Below are 19960 nucleotides of genomic sequence, written 5' to 3' on the forward strand. Positions count from 1 at the left end.
GACTGCACTGGTTCAAGAAGGCAGTTCACCTTCCTAAGGGCAACAAGGGATGGGTAATAAATGCTGGCTGAGCCAGCGAACGGCCACATCCTTGTAAATGAATGGGGTATTTAGCTTCAAGCTGCACCAGCTTTGGACACAATTACAAATGGGTCTTTTTCCCTGTGAGTACCCAGGTCTAAAGTGGACTGGAAAGAGAAAACCTCCAGAAAATATCTTGCACCATTTCAGATTCATACAGGTTAAAGATCAACAGTCTTGAACCTTTTAAATGTTAACATTCAGCTTCCACAAAGTTTAAAAGTTAACAATGTACAGTGCTGGCAAGTGAAATGCTACGTATATGCATTCCATTTCAATGGCTGGAAATGGACACATACTTGGCAGTATAACTCAGGTCTGCGAGTGCAACATTACCCACAAGTTTTAACTAGTACCTATAATATGTCAGCACCCCTGAGTTTCTGTTCAGTGACTCTTTCACCTAAGTTATTAGCGTACAATTGCATTACACAGCTGACAATTCCTTCTACTACAGAATAAAATTAACCTTCCAACAACATGAATTCCATCCCCATTATAAATGCCTCCAGCAGCCACTGTCAAATAGTATATTCTGAAAGTAAGCCAGTATGCAATTTTATTTTCCAAAAAGAGACTTAAAAGTTACACACCCAATCACATGCTTTAGTCCATCATAGTTCAGTCACATAGAATAACCCAAAAATCTTCCTATTGAAAGATATGATTGGTTTTTCAATATTTGCAGGGCTTTCAACTCTATCGAGAAGTCAATTTCTATGTATTATTCCTTCCTTGTTTGAGTAAGAACTTCCTGATGTCCATTCTAAATGTTCCTATCATTTTTATTTTCGACTCTTACATTCCAATTTTAAATAATTGCATGGATTCATCTTTTCTGTGCTATTTATCATCTTATTTCTGAAGCATTACCTTTCAGTTGCTTCCTTTCACAGCAGAAAGGTTTCTGCAGTTTTCCTCATAGGCTCACATGGAGCAGCATTGCCCACATGGACTGATTGGGCCAAATGGCCTATTCTTGTGCAATCCTCTGTCCTAATTTAGGCTTCTAAGAATTGCGTTATGCCGGTTGCTTTTCTTTGCAATGCCTCCAGTGCTTGTATATTTCCCTTGTGTCTCAATAGCCTGCTTACGTTAGCATGGTGACCAATAATAGCTGAGCAGAAAAAGATGAGCAAGATGTTGCGAAAACCATGAACCTGCAAGTTTCCCTTCAATGTACGGTCCTGACCTGCACATGTATCACTGTTCCTTCATTGTCAATGAGTCAAAATTCTGGAACTTCATTTAATGGGAGCAGCATCAGCACAAAGACATCAGCAATTCAAGGAGAAAATGCATGATCTTCTGAAGGCAAACAAAACAGGGCAATAAATAATGTCTTGCCAACGTCACCCACTCTTGTGAGCAAATGAATAAAGAACTAGACACCAATTTTGTGACCTCTGACTTTTTTTCCACTAGTTTTGGCTTTGTAGTTTAATATTCTATTAACTTGCTCGTTGATGGTCTGCAGTCATTGGACATATAAAGCACCATGTCTTCTGAGACATCTTTCAACACTTACTTGAACTACAGCAGATATGTTCTTGCTTCATACATGGAAAACATTACATGGTATTAAATTTGTAGAATAGAATCTCTACAGACTTCATCAACAACAATTGCACCCAGGCCCTATCCCCATAACCCTACGTATTTAGCCTGTTAATCCCCCTAACAAAGGTGCAATTTAGCATGGCCAATCAATCTAACCTGCACATCTTCGGACTGTGGGAGGAAAACCACGCAGACACAGGGTGAACATGCAAACTCCACACAGTCACCTGAGGCCAGAATTGAACTCGGGTCCCTGGTGCTGTGAGGCATCACTACTAACCACTGTGCCACCGTGCCGCCCTGAAATTTAATCAGCCATTGTTCTACCCTCTAACATCTATTGTCCATCCCGTCTTGTAATTTCGAAGCTGCCTGTTCTGAATCGACTGTTCTAAATATCATCTGAAAATTGGAACAATTTGGGACTGGTTTCTGCTGTAAATTCTAAGAAATACTAATTCCAACATTAATCCTTGGGCACCCCACTCACTGTTCCCTCCTGCCCTGTGCTTCTCTGACAAGTATACATTCTTTTCTGCCTTTTAGTTCAATCCTGGAACTTTATCATGCTTTTTTTTGGTTTTCAGTTTCACTAATTTGCATCTTCAAATAAAGTTCAATATATATATATAAAAATATACTCTGAAAATTAGCGATTTTTCTTTCATTTCTTAGATTTCTTTTTCTTTTCCTCAATACTTTTCTCTATCTCTTATTTCATTCTTGTCATCAATGATCATATTTCTTCCTATCAGCCTCCCCATCATCATCATTCGTACACTTTCCACCTTTGATTTTCCTGTAGTTTATACAGCGAACTGCTCTGCTGCCCCTCTGCATTATTCAATTTTCCCGTTTTAAAGAGTCACATTTCATGCTTCTCTCTCGCAAACTCAGTCTGCTTCTGATGAAAACATGACTTTTCAAATTTACCTTGTAACGTTACTTACTGTTGAGGATATCCAAAATTCTGCTACCCTGGTCTTTATTTGCACCAAGTTCCCCTATCACTCCTGTGCTTACTGGCCTACATTTGCTCCTGGACAAGCAACAATTTGATGTTAAAATTCTCCTCCTTGTTTTCAAGTCTCTCTATGGCCTCACTCCTCCTGATACGTATAATCTCATCCAACCCCATAACCCTCATGTGGCATGGTGGCACAGTGGTTAGCACTGCTTTCTCACAGCGCAAGGGACCTGGGTTCAATTCTGGCCTTGTGTGACTGTGTGGAGTTTGCACATTCTCCCCGTGTCTGTGTAGGTTTCCTACAGGTATTTTGGTTTCCTCCCACACTCCAAAGATGTGCAGTTTAGGTGGATTGGCCATGCTAAATTGCCCCTTAGTGTCAAGGCATTAGCAGGGTAAATACATGGGGTTACAGGGATAGCGCCTGGGTGGGACTGTTGTTGGTGCAGGTTCACTGGGCCGAATGGCCTCTTTCTGCACTGTAGGCATTCTATAATTCTGTACCTGTGTTCTTCTAATTCTGGTCTCTTGCGCATTCCCAATTACAATTGCTCCGCCGTTGGCAGCCATGCCTTCAGTTGCCTCAAGCCCGAGCTCTGGAATTACCTACCTGCACCTCTCCACCTCTCTACATCATGTTCTTCCTTGAAGATACTTCTTAAAACATACCCATTTGACCAAGCTTTTTCACAGCTGTTTTCAAGAAGTTTCTGTTCCTCACTTCCTGCTTTCTGAAAATATTTATATTTGTCAGAAATTTCGACCAAAGACAGGAAATCTGAGAGGAACATTTTGGGATGTTGCTTCAAGAGAAAGTTTTAAGCAATGTATGTTCATGAAGGAGAAAGTCCCTTGAAGGACAACTTGAAGTAGTGGAAAGATTCATGGACTGATTAAAGGTTTGACTGGCCACGTTGTGTATGTTTCCTCCAGTACTGTAACCATCTTCATATTTTTATGAACTCCCAAGGCCCACATCCATCAGACATGTGTATCGTACTAACTGTCAATCCAGAATTCAGGTACAAAGTTCTTGGGCCACATTTTTTTGACAAGCTGCTGAAACAAACACAGAGGAAGGAAGACTTGCCATTTGCTGGCTGGCATGCTGACATGTTTTAACCTCTGGACTATTTCTGAAGAGTTGGAGATAGTGGGACAGGGAGTGGGAAAGAATTTGTCAGAATATTGCTTTATGTGGCTGGGTGTCATAGTTTGTTTCATAATATGCCTGTGAAATGCCTTGGGATGTTTAATTCCATTAAAGCTGCTATATAAGTTATGATTGTTGTTAGCTTTAGGCTGCTTCTGGCAGAAAAAAATTGGTTATAATTTTTCAGGTAAATCCAAGATATTCCTATAGGCAGTGGAAGGAGGCATTTTAGCAAAGCCAAATCAGTAGCTGTTTTTCTGACAAGACCTTATACCGTATTTTTAAACAGGGTGTAGAACATCATTGCAAAATTGGGACACGAGGAGGTGTTAACTTGTAAGATGGAACACAGGTCATCTTCCTGGTCTGCCCCCAAGAGATCACCTCCTTCCCTCGACCTCAGCAGGGAGTCTGCATGCCAATTGGAAAATTGTAGTTGGCATCAGAAGAGTGGCATTAATAGGTTTTTTCGGTGGCCTAATTGGCTACCTGTCAACATATCCTTTCCCACCCCCTGTCCCACTATCTCCAACTCTTCAGAAATAGTCCAGGGGTTAAAACATGTCAGCATGCCAGCCAGCAAATGGCAAGTCTTCCTTCCTCTGTGCTTGTTTCAGCAGCTTGTCAAAAAAATGTGGCCCAAGAACTTTGTACCTGAATTCTGGATTGACAGTTAGTACGATACTCATGTCTGATGGATGTGGGCCTTGGGAGTTCATAAAAATATGAAGATGGTTACAGTACTGGAGGAAACATACACAACGTGGCCAGTCAAACCTTTAATCAGTCCATGAATCTTTCCACTACTTCAAATTGTCCTTCAAGGGACTTTCTCCTTCATGAACATACATTGCTTAAAACTTTCTCTTGAAGCAACATCCCAAAATGTTCCTCTCAGATTTCCTGTCTTTGGTCGAAATTTCTGACAAATATAAATATTTTCAGAAAGCAGGAAGTGAGGAACAGAAACTTCTTGAAAACAGCTGTGAAAAAGTAAGATTAAAAGCAGTAATTTTATTTCCTCCATGATGAGTGGGAGAGTGATGCATACTTACCTGATCAGATAATATGTGAAACTTAACCACATGAACCCACTAACTTTCAGTTTAACTGTGGCATGATTGGGTGTGTCTTAATATCCCACTTTGGAGAGGGGAATTTTTCATTATCATAGTTAAATGACGCTCCATTCATAGGTTTTGGCAGTTACATAAATTTAATGCTGTTTGGCTGGGTTTTCCAAGTTCAGAGTACCCATCTGATAAGCGGAGGTGGGCGCTGCCAACGCCAGCAGGTAACTGCTTTTTAGAGCACTTTGGAAATCATGTCCATCATGTAGGTGCGCACTATCCTGTCAAAGGCCTTCTCCTAGTCCAGACCAATGAGGCAGGTTTCCAGCTCCATCCTACACATAGATAATCATATCCTTGAGTAGCATGAGGCTGTCAGAGACCTTACTGTAAGAAGTTTAACAACACCAGGTTAAAGTCCAACAGGTTTATTTGGTAGCAAAAGCCACACAAGCTTTCGAGGCTCTAAGCCCCTTCTTCAGGTGAGTGGGAATTCTGTGAGAATTCTGTGGGAATTCCCACTCACCTGAAGAAGGGGCTTAGAGCCTCGAAAGCTTGTGTGGCTTTTGCTACCAAATAAACCTGTTGGACTTTAACCTGGTGTTGTTAAACTTCTTACTGTGTTTACCCCAGTCCAACACCGGCATCTCCACATCAGAGACCTTACTGCCAGGCACAGCGCAGGTCTGATCAGGGTGGATCACCAACTCCACAGCAGACTTGATCCAAATTGGCCATGGTTGAGACAGAACCTTTTCACCCACGATCAGCGTTGAAATGGGTTATCAATTTCTAATTTCCTCCCTCTCTCCCTCACTTGTGGATCATGGTGATAATGTTTTTCCTCATGGATTCTGACATACGGCTGATCAGAAGCATAGTCTCATCCATTTCCAGCAGGTCTGGGCTGATGTAGTGCCACAGAGTTGAATACAATTTGGCTGGTAGATTATAATTTCCACAAGTTTTACTTGTCTTGAAGGATCTGACACCCTTTGACAGCTCTCCAGGTTAGTGGTTTGTGCATATTCTCCCACTTGCTCTCATCCATGGCCTTCATGATAGAGGTTATAGTGTATTCTATACATCAATAACAGTTACATGAACTGCATTATATGGTGAATATGATTAACTCCCTAAGTTAAAATACATCAACAGCAAATTACTATTGTGGTGCACCTTTAAAATGTGCTAAATACCTCACAGCTTGATGAGAAAAGAGCTGACATTTCAAGTCCTAATGACCCTTTGTCAAAGCACAGGTTTGATCAGGGTGAGCTTTGACAAAGGGCCATCTGGACTCGAAACGTCAGCTCTTTTCTCTCCTTACAGATGCTGCCAGACCTACTGAGATTTTCCAGCATTTTCTCTTTTGGTTCCAGATTCCAGCGTTCGCAGTAATTTGCTTTTATTGATGAGAAAAGGAGTGGAATGCTAGGCCAGGGAAGAGGGTTTAGGAAGGATGACTGATGTTTTGGGAGGAAAACATGGGTTTGAGAAAGGCTTTAAAGGATAAAGAAGTGAAGAAGCAGAAAGATTTATGAGGGAGTTGCAGACATCAAAGCCGACAAAAGAAATTCTTGCATTTTTATAGAATTTCTCTCAATCTCAAGATCTTGAAAGAAAATTGAGAACAAAAATGTTCGCAAACCATCTTTAAGTGAGGAAACAGGGAAAAAGCATGAATCTTTCAAAATTTTCATAGAATCATAGAATCCCTACTGTGCAGAAGGAGGCCATTCAGCCCATCGAGTCTGCATCGACTACAATCCCACCCAGGCCCTATCCCTGTACCCTGCATATATACGCTGCTAATCTCCCTGACACTCAGGGGCAATTTAGCATGGCCAGTCAACCTAACCCACACATCTTTGAATTGTGGGAGGAAACCAGAGCACCTGGAGTAAACCCATGAAGACATGCGGGGCCTTATTTTACCATTTTGATTCTAAGTGCTGGGCGACTTGAAACTGGGAGTGTTTTAGATCCGAGTTTTAGACCCATTCTCAGGCGTCCCCATCTGCCTGAAAAAATGTCAGCGATTCCGAATCACGCTGCAGATGCCTGTGGGCGGGGCTTAATGTGCCCAAAATCCTGCAGCTCCGATCAGCGCCTCCAACTGCGCATGCGCAAAAAAAAATGATAGAATGTAGCTCCCTGCCACATCTCTCCCGACTGGATAATGCCTCCCCCTGGCCCCCACAGACATTGCCTCACCCGCCCCAACATCACTGAACCCTTATTCCCCCACCCCCTCCACCACCCAGACCCAAACCCCCCTTTCCCCCCATTGATCACAGGCAGAGTGGCAGTGGACCCCCTCTTCCCCTTATTGATCACAAGCAGAGTGGCAAGCAGACCCACCCCTTCCCCTCACTGATCTCAGGCAAGAGTGACAGCGGACCCCCCTTCCCCCCCCCCCCACCCACCAATCTCTCCCAAGCAGAGTGGCAGCAGACCCCCCTTCCCCCTCACCGCCCCCCCAACCGATCTCAAGCAGAGAGCCGTCAGATGCTTGACACCTACCTCCTCACTAACTGGAGTTCCTGAATCGGACTTTTATGGACCATGTCTGTTTCGCTCTGATTCTGGATGGGCGAATGCAGTGGTAAAGGGGGAAGTGCTGGTAAAGTTGGGCGTGCAGCCCATTAAATCAATTTAAATGCATTTAAATGGCCGTCGTGCCCATTTTGGGCACGGTCCCGATCGTGGCCATTTCTGGGCTTTGGTAAAGGGGGAACCGGCGCAGAGATGGGCGCGGATCGCGCTACTCGCCTCACGCCCGACGTTACTAAGTTTCCACGCCTGAAAACGGGTGCAACGCGATGGTAAAATCGGGCCCGAGGGGAACGTGCAAACTCCACACAGTCACCCAAGGCTAGAATTGAACCCGGGTCTCTGGCATTCTGAGGCAGCAGTGCTAACCACCTGTGCCGCTAATATTTCCAGAAAAAATATATCTAGACTCAGATTCTGTGGCTTTCTCACTTCTAAATACAAAAGCCAAAGCCTCCCGTCTCACTCTACATTGCCAGAACTTCACTCTGCTATCCCTCACTCCCACACCTCCATATCCACCTTTCTATTTTTCTGATTTGCATTCCCTGCTTTCCCCTGTCCCCATGTTTCTCTTTCATCCACATATATTCCTGAATCTTCCATATATGCTAATATCAGTTAGGGCTATGGCTCTCGATCCAGTGCAATAGGGACAAGAGCACTATAAATCACATGCAACACAAGAAATCCAGCCCTGTGGTTTGGTCTCCATTGCCTCCAAGCTCTAGAAATCAACTTGAGGTTTCATTAAATGGATAGAGATGCAATGGCACCATCTCAGCCTTGACGTTACACACTCTGGGGGAGATTTTGAGCTTGCGATAACCATCAGCATTAATGGCAACAAGGGCCCAAAATCTCGCTGTGAGATCTTGTTTTCCAATTTTCCAATAATTCCCCTTCACTGAAAAGTCATACCTTGTAGACGTGAGGTTTACAATAGGTTTTTACAACAGTCGAGGGGAACCTGCCGGGGGCACAGGATGGCACTGCCAGTTGTAACTGTACGATTAATCACAATCTGTAGCAATTACCTTGTTAAAGGAATTACTAGTTGAAAATGTGACATTGATTGTCTGATTAATAGAGACAGCTGGAACACTTTGGTGTAAGAGCTTCTTGTAGATTAGTAGCACTGAGGAAGTGTTTTACAATAAACCGGCTTGAACCTAAAAGGTCAGTCTAGATTGATTCTTCCAGCACAGTCATTTGTGACAAACACCAGGGGCGGGCCCTCTGGGCAGTCCTACTGGGGGATTCCCTTTTTGGGGATTGTGGGGAGGTCCCCTGATGCCTGTGAGAGGGGGCGGCACCCCGATGACTGTGGGTTGGGGGAGCGGGTCGATGCCTGTATGGTTTGGGGGGTGGGGGGGGCACTGTCCTCATCCTTGTGTGGAGGGGAGAATTGCCCCGATGCTTGGGAGGGGTGGTGGGTCCCCCGATGTTCGTGAGGGAATGGGGAAATGGAGGCGGGGGAAGTTTGCTGATTGAGAATTCAAAGAAAATGGCCAGATCTCTGTGGAGCTGGCTTTGCCGGTTCTATCAGGCCCCGCTCCATCCCAAATGACGATGGAAAACAAACGCCCCAAATTCTCTATGCACAGAGTTCAGAGAATTTGCAGAGAAAACTCAGCTGTGTAGTTGGAGGGATTCACCCAGGTTGTCTTGCTGAAACCAACTCACTGAAAAAATATCCGAAGATTCCAACCTCTTACAAGAAATGAAAACTGGCTGCTAACATTGGCAGAGTATTGGTGTAAAAGTTGAATCCACATAAATGCATTAGCAAGATCAATGTAACATTATTTTTATAAAAGCAAATTACTGCGGATGCTGGAATCTGAAACCAAAAGAGAAAATGCTGGAAAATCTCAGCAGGTCTGGCAGCATCTGTAAGGAGAGAAAAAAAACATTATTTTTACAGTTGTTTCATTAATTTTTTTAATGGTGGCATGTGACAGGCGGCACAATGGTTAGCACATAGCACCAGGGACCCAGGTTCTATTTCCGGCTTGGGTCACTGTCTGTGTGGAGTTTGCACGTTCTCCCCGTGTGTCTGCGTGGGTTTCCTCCGGGTGCTCTGGTTTCCTCCCACAGTCCGAAAGACGTGCTGGTTAGATGGATTGGCCATGCTAAATTCTCCCTCAGTTTACCCGAACAGGTGCCGGAGTGTGGCGACTAGGGGATTTTCACAGTAACTCCATTGCAGTGTTCACTGTTAATGTAAGCCGACTTGTGATTAATAAATAAACTTTAACTTTAAACTTTATGTTAGTAACAAAAATAGCCGAACTGATGGGCAAATAATTGATCAAGCTACCCACAAGTGAATAAGAACGTGCACAGCTATTTCTGCAGCATTCTGTAGGTAAAGGTGCCAGCAATGCAAATTAATGACCCTAAAGATATTGAATTTTAACACAGTGCCCAGGTTATTGAGCTGGGGCTCATCTGTAATTTTTGGCAACTAGTTCTAAATTTTGGACCAAGTGCACTCGTAAGATAAAGAACTCATACTGAATTCTCAGATCCATTTCACCTGCGATCTTTACAACCAGCTGAGAGAGTCATGAATTTCTGCTCGACTCAACTCCACTGAGCTATTGTACTTTGAAGTGCTTTCATGTCTAACGCTCAGATTTTTCAGCTGTTTCTGAGACAGCATAGATAATGGAATCAAACTGAAGAATTAAATTAAAGACAGATTATTAGCACTCAGATACATCTGCTCACCATAAATTGAAGTACTTTTGAGCTAAAGCAGGTGTGCAGGACACTAATGGAGGCCTATCACACATAGCAAAAATATTTTTCAGGAGGCTTAGTTAAAATGGTTGGTTCGGTTTCTTGGGTTTGCATTAAGGTGCATCCTCACTGTACTCTGATAAAACGTTCTCTTGGTGATTGCATCCTCATTGCTGCTTTGATGTTCATTGTCTATTATTCCATGAGTGTGTGCAAAAATCATATTTTAAATCAGCATTCTTATCAGAGAAAGAACAATGCCATTGCCTGTACAAAATTCCAAGCCACATATCACCATGGAAGTAACTGTGGACGGAATATATCTTCAATGCAATTTTCTACATCTGTATTTTAACAGCCACCTTTGTTTGTTGAATGGCTTCTCCACGCAGAAATAAGCCATTTCATTCATTTGGAAGTGAACCAAGCTCCCACTGATGCAATAGAACAGAATCCTTGCCAAGTCTGGAGAAAAAAAACAAGTACACAGAAATCAGTATTACCCAGACAGGACGTCCAACTGTACTGCTGCAAGAGTCTGCTTTCATTCCTTACCCCCAAATTATTTTTCAACAAGATACAACAAACTTCGCTCGCATGAAATGTGAAATTGTCCTGCCCATTCACATTGATGGTTCCAAGCATCAGTTAGTTCTATTACACAGGTTAAAATGGTTGTCATTTTCTAAAAAGAAACAGACATATTTGAGAATATTCTGCAGCAATGCTCGTAATCCCTATAACAAACAGCAGGCATGGAGTAGCAGTATTAAATTATTGTAGAAATACAGAGTGATGGGATGGATTTCTACCCCCGGATTCCTATATCCAGGGGAATGCCTGATCCTAGGCACTGAAGTGTCTGATGGACACTGAATTCTGCTGCATTCCCCAGTGGCGGTGACACAGGGCTTCCAGCAGTTCTCCAGCCAGCAGGCAAACTTCCCAGTCATCAACTTGAAATTACACCCACTCAGTGTAAAATACGAACACAGTAGATCTGCATGCACAGACATCCAGATGGAATCAGGTGAGAGATAGGTTTTAATGCTGATAAAGGAGCCAGATTTGTGGGCAACAGGAGGCGACTTAGTGCATCGGCATTGGTGATCCAAGTTCTAGGGCATGCTCTAGAAGATATTCGTAGGCTGCAAGTAACAAGGCCCAATGCTGTATCTGGGTGGAGGCAATAGGGGGGAATTGCCTTGTCCTCTTTGAAAAGTCAAAATAAGGGTTTGTGGTTGGTAACTATTATGAAATGTCTGCCATAGACGTATCGATGGAAATTTCTAACACTAAATACGACTGCCAACCCTTCTTTCCCAATCTGAGAACATCTTTGCTCTGAGTCCGAACAGGTCCTGGATGCATATGTGCTGAACTTTTTCATCCCGCCTTTCCAGCGATGTGGAGGTACTGCCCCAACCCCATATGGGGAAGCGTCACATGTCAACACGAGTTCTTCCTTCGGATCAAAATGGGCCACTAAGTTAGGTGAGAATAGCTGATGTTTGACTTTGACGGAAGCCTCTGCCTGCGGAGCTTCCCAGCATCGTCTCTGGTATTTTCATAGTAGGGCATGCAAGGAAGCCAGCATGGAAGTCAAATTCGGGATAAATTTTCCATAATGTATTAATCCCACAAGAGTTTTAACTCCGTGGTGTCCCTAGGAGCTGGTGTTTCCTTGATGGCTTTTACCTTATCCTCTATTGGGTGTAGCCCTTTGCCATCTAGCCGGTAGCCTAAGTAAGTTACTTCAGCCACTTGGAAGATGCATTTCTCCCTCTTAAAGCATACTCCCCCTTTTGAAAATTCCTGCAAGACATCTTCTAAGTTTGCCAGGTATTCCTGTCCCAAAGCCCCTCCGATCAGGAGGTCATCTAAGTGCACTGCTACTTTGGGTAGCCCTTGAAGAATGTTCTGCATACACAATGGCATACACTGATGAGACCCCAAAGGGCAAATGAGTATACCCATATAGTCCCTTGTGCGTGTTCATTGTCACATATTTCCAGGAGGACTTGTCCAATTCAGGTTGAACATAGGCTCATCTTCAACTTGGTGAATGTCTGGCCACCTGTTAACTTAACATTTTAATATTTGATTCAGGGCACTGGGTACCTATCAAATTTGGAAACCCAATTGACCATTAGTTTATAGTCCTCACAAAGGCGAACCGATCTGTCAGGCTTAAGAATGGGGACTATGAACGCGGCCCATTCTGCAAATTGTACAGGCCTTATTATGTCGAAACTTTAAAGACACCTTCATTCAGTTTCCACCTTCTCAAGCAGGGAGTATGGAACTGGTCTTGCTCTGAAAAACTAAGATGTAGCATTGGGGTCGATGGAGATCTTCGCCTTGGCCCCTTTTATTTTCCCAGGCCTTCTTGGAAAACTCCAGGGTATCTACTGATAACTTTGTACAATCACCTCAAGCTTAGCCTGAAGATCTCCAACCAGTTCAGGTAGATCTGCTGGAGCCAATCTCTCCCATAAGGTTCGGTCCTTGCCCCCAGAAAACAAGGATTGGGAGGTGAGCTGATTGCTGCCTGCAAGTCACTGAGGCTATTGTGTTTCCTTTTATTTTTAAAGATTCCCCCACGTAGGTGGCTAGTCTGGCCTTCAAGTCTTCCAGGCTCAGGAGCTGGATACGAGTTTGCAGGTGCTTGTATGTCCGTTCTCCGATGACAGTAAGAAGTCTCACAACACCAGGTTAAAGTCCAACAGGTTTATTTGGTAACAAAACCCACTAGCTTTTGGAGCGCTGCTCCTTCGTCAGGTAAGTGGTTCTTGGTGTGCATGTAGGTGACGTAGTTCCTTTGTTCTCCAATGATGTTCTCCAATGATGCAGACTGCAGCCCCAATGTCAATCTCCATCTTCAAGGGAATGCCATTTACCAGTAATTCTATCATGACAGGGGCAACTTTTGTTGTGATGATGCAATTCAGTTGTCATGTCCCTGTCTCTAGAGGAGGGAATACCTGCATGGTGCAGTCAGAAACTGGCCTTGGGTTCTTCTCATTTCTAACATTTTGGCTTGGCTGCGCCCTTTGACAGTGCTTGCAATATCCATTGTGTGTCATCCGCACTGCTCTGGAGTATGTTCTTTAAGACTTGGGATCATCACTGCCTTTTTTTGACTGCCTGGTGGTATTATTAATGCTCCAAAATCATAAGGGGCCCCTTAACACCAGGTTTACGCAAACACTCTCTACTGAGTGCTGATTACATCAGGCCCGGGCCCCTAGTTGGGAGATATTATCACCTGACACTCCTGAAGCTTCTGAGCTGGTTTATCTGCATTCTCCAGCGATAAAGCTATTCCAATGGCTTTTTAAAAAATCCAGATCGAGTTCGGCCAACAGCTTCTTTTGAGCAGTTAGATTATTTATGCCGCAGACCAATCTGTCTTGCAACATTTCATTTAGAAGTGGTCCAAATTCACAAATATTCTGCTACTTTTCATAACCTAGCCAAGAGCTGAGTGATAGATTCCCCAGGAATTGTCCCAGTCATGTTGAAGCGATACCTCTGGAGTATAACTAAGGGATTCGGGTGGTTTTTCACCAGATCTACAACGTCATTAAAATTTTTCAAGTCAAAGGCATCGCGAGAGGTCAGACTTTTTATCATGCTGAACGTCAGAGCCCCGCACATCGACAACAATATAACTTTGTGTTTTTCATCTCCTTCAATGTTGTTACTTCTTCTATGCTTATGCATGCACTCTGTATCTTGAGTCAAGAACAAAGAACAGTACAGCACAGGAAACAGGCCCTTCAGCCCTCCAAGCCTGTGCCGCTCATTGGTCCAACTGCGAAGTGATGCATTTTGGTAGAAATAATGTAGGGAGGAGCTATACGATAAATGGCAGAACCATAAAGGGTGTAGATACGCAGAGGGACCTGGGTGTGCAAGTCCACAGATCCTTGAAGGTGACGTCACAGGTGGAGAAGGTGGTGAAGAAGGCATATGGCATGCTTGCCTTTATAGGACGGGTATAAAAGTTGGGGTCTGATGTTGCAGATGTATAGAACGTTGGTTCGGCCGCATTTGGAATACTGCGTCCAGTTCTGGTCACCACACTACCAGAAGGACGTGGAGGCTTTGGAGAGAGTACAGAGGAGGTTTATCAGGATGTTGCCTGGTATGGAGGGGCTTAGTTATGAGGAGAGATTGGGTAAACTGGGGTTGTTCTCCCTGGAAAGACGGAGAATGAGGGGAGACCTAATAGAGGTGTATAAAATTATGAAAGGCATAGATAGGGTGAACGGTGGGAAGCTTTACCCCAGGTCGGTGGTGACGTTCACGAGGGGTGATAGGTTCAAGGTGAAGGGGGGGAGGTTTAACACAGATATCAGAAGGACATATTTTACACAGAGGGTGGTGGGGGCCTGGAATGCGCTGCCAGGCAAGGTGGTGGAGGCGGACACACTGGGAACGTTTAAGACTTATCTAGACAGCCATATGAACGGAATGGGAATGGAGGGATACAAAAGAATGGTCTAGTTTGGACCAGGGAGCGGTGCGGGCTTGGAGGGCCGAAGGGCCTGTTCCTGTGCTGTATTGTTCTTTGTTCTTGTTCAACTAGACCATTCTTTTGTATCCCTCCATTCCCAGACTGCTCATGTGCCTATCCAGGTAAGTCTTAAACGATGCCAGCGTGTCTGCCTCCACCACCCTACTTGGCAGCGCATTCCAGGCCCCCACCACTCTGTGTAAAAAACATCCCTCTGATATCTGACTTATACCTCGCCCCTCTCACCTTGAGCCCGTGACCCCTCGTGATCGTTACCTCCGACCTGGGAAAAAGCTTCCCACTGTTCACCCTATCTATACCCTTCATAATTTTGTACACCTCTACTAGGTCTCCCCTCATTCTCCGTCTTTCCAGGGAGAACAACCCCAGTTTACCCAATCTCTCCTCATAGCTAAGACCCTCCATACTAGGCAACATCCTGATAAACCTTCTCTGCACTCTCTCTAAAGCCTCCACGTCCTTCTGGTAGTGTGGCGACCAGAACTGGACGCAGTACTCCAAATGTGGCCTAACCAGCGTCCTATACAGCTGCAACATCAGATTCCAGCTTTTATACTCTATACCCCGTCCTATAAAGGCAAGCATACCATATGCCTTCTTCACCACCTTCTCCACCTGTGCTGCCACCTTCAAGGATTTGTGGACTTGCACACCTAGGTCCCTCTGTGTTTCTATACTCTTGATGGCTCTGCCATTTATTGTATAACTACCCCCTACATTAGTTCTTCCAAAATGCATTACTTCGCATTTATCTGGATTAAATTCCATCTGCCATTTCTCCGCCCAATTTTCCAGCCTATCTATATCCTGCTGTATTGTCCGAAAATGTTCATCGCTATCCGCAATTCCAGCCATCTTCGTGTCATCCGCAAACTTGCTGATGACACCAGTTACACCTTCTTCCAAATCATTTATATATATATCACAAATAGCAGAGGTCCCAGTACAGAGCCCTGCGGAACACCACTGGTCACAGACCTCCAGCCGGAAAAAGACCCTCTGTCTCCTGTGGCCAAGCCAGTTTTCTACCCATCTAGCCACCTCTCCTTGTATCCCATGAGCCTTAACCTTCTTAACCAACCTGCCATGAGGGACTTTGTCAAATGCCTTACTGAAATCCATATAGACGACATCCACGGCCCTTCCTTCGTCAACCGTTTTTGTCACTTCCTCAAAACACTCCACCAAATTTGTAAGGCACGACCTCCCTCTTACAAAACCATGCTGTCTGTCACTAATGAGATTGTTCCGTTCTAAATGCGCATACATCCTGTCCCTAAGAATCCTCTCCAACAACTTCCCTACCACAGACGTCAAGCTCACTGGCCTATAATTATCCGGGTTATCCCTGCTACCCTTCTTAAATAACGGTGCCACATTCGCTATCCTCCAATCCTCAGGGACCTCACCTGTGTCCAATGAAGAGACAAAGATTTCCGTCAGAGCCCCAGCAATTACATCTCTTGTCTCCCTGAGCAGTGTAGGATAGATGCCATCAGGCTCTGGGGATTTGTCAGTTTTAATGTTACCTAAAAAACCTAACACTTCCTCCCTTGTAATGGAGATTCTCTCTAACGGGTCAACACCTCCCTCTGAGACACTCCCAGTCAACAAGTCCCTCTCCTTTGTGAATACCGATGCAAAGTATTCATTTAGGATCTCACCTATTCCCTTGGGTTCTAAGCATAATTCCCCAGTCCTGGTATCATAGGGTTCATGTTTCCCAAAAAGAGGCATAATTGCTTTTCCTTACTGGAGAAGGTTCTTGACTTACAGAGGTTGTCCGGAGAGAGAAAAAAAAGTTTCTTTTTTTTTTACACCTCATCGCCAACTCAGCCAAGGCCAGTCCCTCGACACCTGAGAGCCTTCATTGGAAACCAAAGGAAGTGCCGCACCTGCAGCTTACAGTAAGCAAATCTGTACCTGGGGACCTACAAAAATGGTCCAGGTTAGAGCAACAGGTCTTAACCTCCCACTGCTCACTTCCCATTGCATGAGCCTCCACTTGCTCAATAAGGAAGTTCATACTCCATGAAGCCCACGGGGAGATCTGTCGACAATCCTTCATGTCTTTTGTGGCCATCATAACAGATACCTAACCATCTGTGATTAAAAAGGGAATCACTGCTAAATTGAAAACTTCTACCCACATTAAAATACATAAATGACCAAGCTCACCTCCCACGAGCAGACAGATCTAGCACTCCTCACCTTGCCTCCTTTAACACCAGAACTGGGTGGGTTTGAGGCCAGATAAGTTCCTGTTTCAGATTTTTTGAGTTCTAACTTTTGTCCCAAGCTCAACCCATCCATTTTTGGAAATTATGCCTCTACTTTCTCAAAAGACTAAGGAAATTTGGCATGTCTGCTGTGACTCTCTCCAACTTTTACAGATGCACCATAGAAAGGATTCTTTCCGGTTGTATCACAGCTTGGTATGGATCCTGCTCTGCCCAAGACCACAAGAAACTCCAAAAGGTTGTGAATGTAGCCCAATCCATCACGCAAACCAGCCTCCTATCCATTGACTCTGTCTACGCTTCCCACTGCATCAGAAAAGCAACCAGCATAATTAAGGACCCCATGCACCCCGGACATACTGTCTTCCACCTTCTTCCATCGGGAAAAAGATACAAAAGCCTGAGGTCATGTACCACACGACTCAAGAACAGCTTCTTCCCTGGGGCCATCAGACTTTAGAATGGACCTACCTCACACTAAATTGATCTTTTTCTACATCCTAGCTATGACTGTAACACTTCATTCTGCACTCTCTCCTTTTCTTCTCTATGAACGGTATGCTTTATCTGTATAATGCACAAGACACAATACTTTTCACTGTCTACTAATACATGTAACAATAATAATTCAAATCAAAGTATCCTTTTCGGAGTTGGACCCAGTTATTGATTTCAACTTTCTCTAATGCTTAAGATCACTTGTATTAAAGCCCTTAATCCTTCTTGCACTGGTGAAGTGTTTTTTTCAAATACACTAAAATGTATGGCCATATTTCTATGCTCAGTGATGCCAAATAATTAAGTTAGTAAATATTAAGTTCGTATTTGGATATCTTGAGAAGATAATTTCAAACTCATAATCTTGAGTTGTAAATACTTTTCCATTTATGGCTTGCATGTAATGACAAGTTTGTCTTCCTGACCTTCTCTGTCAGCAGTTGAGGATAACTGCAGCAAGATAAATATGTGAAGAGGGCACTCAGTGGAGTACAAACCTCTGCCGTGCTGTGTTAACTTAACATTATTACAATTAATTGCACAGCTCTTTTTTGACAATTTCCTCTGCCAAGTTGATCATCTGTAACTATAAAGCAGAGAAAAATAATCTTTGTATTAAAAGTTTCCATCTCACTCAAGAGGCTTCAGGCCAATCCACATCCAACAACCTGCTCAGAGAATTCTGCTCATATTTTGACAGCTGTGACAAATTGCATCACAGCTCCTGAGACAAGCTAAAAAAAAATACATTTGTGAATGTTAATGGATCCTTTAAACAAAAATCCTAGCATCCAATTAGGACCCACATCTTTACCAAAAACTCATCAGTTTTTCCTTAGGCCATACTCTGTGTATCAAGTTTCAGTGAAGTATGTCACTAGTTTTTCAAATATATTTATTTCAGACTAACAATGAGGGGTGAAAACATTATCTCCACTTACCTATGCCACTGAAGTTGAGTGTAATAACATTGTTTGAGTTAAAAAATGAAAACTAAAAGCTTGGCCAGTGCAGTGTTCCAATGTTTAAATACATTGTAACATGAAATAAGTGACCCAGATTAGAAACACAGCACAACTACTATGAATATTCAAATAATTTCGGACGTGATGTGATAATGTCACTGGACTAGTGGTTCAGAGGCCCAGGCTAATGCTGTTGGGATATGTGTTTAAATCCCACCATGGCAGTGGGATTTAAAAGCTGGTCTCAGTAATAGTGACCATGACAATCATCATCATATGTTTTTTTTAAAAAAACAAATTATTCACAAATGTCCTTAAGGGAAGGAAATCTGCCATCCTTGCCTATTCTAGCCTACATGTGACTTCAAAACCACAGCAAATGTGGTTGATTTTTAACTGCCTTGAAACAGCCTAGCAAGCAAGCCACTCAGTTTCAAGAGCAATTAAGAATGGGCAACAAATGCTGGACTTGCTAGTGACACTCACATCCTTTGAATGAATAAAGGAAAAAAACTCCAACCGAGCTGGATTCAGGTACATTACTGAGAAAAGGCACCCTGTTTAGCCAGAATACTTGGAATACTGTGTACAGTTCTGGTCACCCTATTATAGAAAGGATATTATTAAACTAGAAAGAGTGCAGAAACGATTTACTAGGATGCTACCGGGACTTGATGGTTTGAGTTATAAGGAGAGACTGGATAGACTGGGGCTTTTTTTCATGGAGCATAGGAGGTTTAGGGGTGATCATATAGAGGTCCATAAAATAATGAAGGGCATAGATAAGGTCGATAATCAATATCTTTTCCCAAAGTTAGGGGAGTCTAAAACTAGACGGCAAAGGTCTAAGGTGAGAGGGGAGAGTTACAAAAGGGTCCTGAGGGGCATTTTTTTCATACAGAAGGTGGTGAATGTCTGGAACGAGCTGTCAGAGATAGTAGAAGAGGTGGGTACAATTCTGTCTTTTAAAAAAGCATTTAGACAGTTACATGGGTAAGATGGGTATAGAGGGATATGGGCGAAATGCGGGCAATTGGGACTAGCTTAGTGGTTAAAAAAAAAGAACGGCATGGACAAGTTGGGCCATAGGGCTTTCCATGCTGTAAACCTCTATGACACTAAAAGGAAAATTTGTGTCGGTTTCACTTCAACTTCCACTTCAGCACCTTCTGTTAACTATCCACAGATCATCACAGGCAAAAGTCAGCATCGTCTGTGGTTATCTCCCACTTTTAAGTCAGACTCCACTCTATGTGACCTCAGGAACATTGAAGGGGATAAGTGCAGAGAAAAATAAATTCTTATTATGATTACCAAGTGCAAATTGCTGTTGTTGTTATGTTAAACAGCTTTATTGAAGTTAGTTGTGGTATTTACTACCAAAACTAGAAAAATGCACGAGAGAAGTGTTAAAGAAACAAGAAACAGGAAACTGTTCACAAGACCTGATGCCCAAAACTGCACGGTGTCCCATTCTGAACACTACACTGTTTCCGGTACAATGTGGATTCAAAACCATGTTTATATTCATTTCAAGTTCCCCACATCTCAGCCATGCTAATAGTGGGAAGATGTGAGG

Source organism: Mustelus asterias, chromosome 20 (genome assembly GCF_964213995.1).
Source record: "Mustelus asterias chromosome 20, sMusAst1.hap1.1, whole genome shotgun sequence".
NCBI lineage: Eukaryota > Metazoa > Chordata > Chondrichthyes > Carcharhiniformes > Triakidae > Mustelus > Mustelus asterias.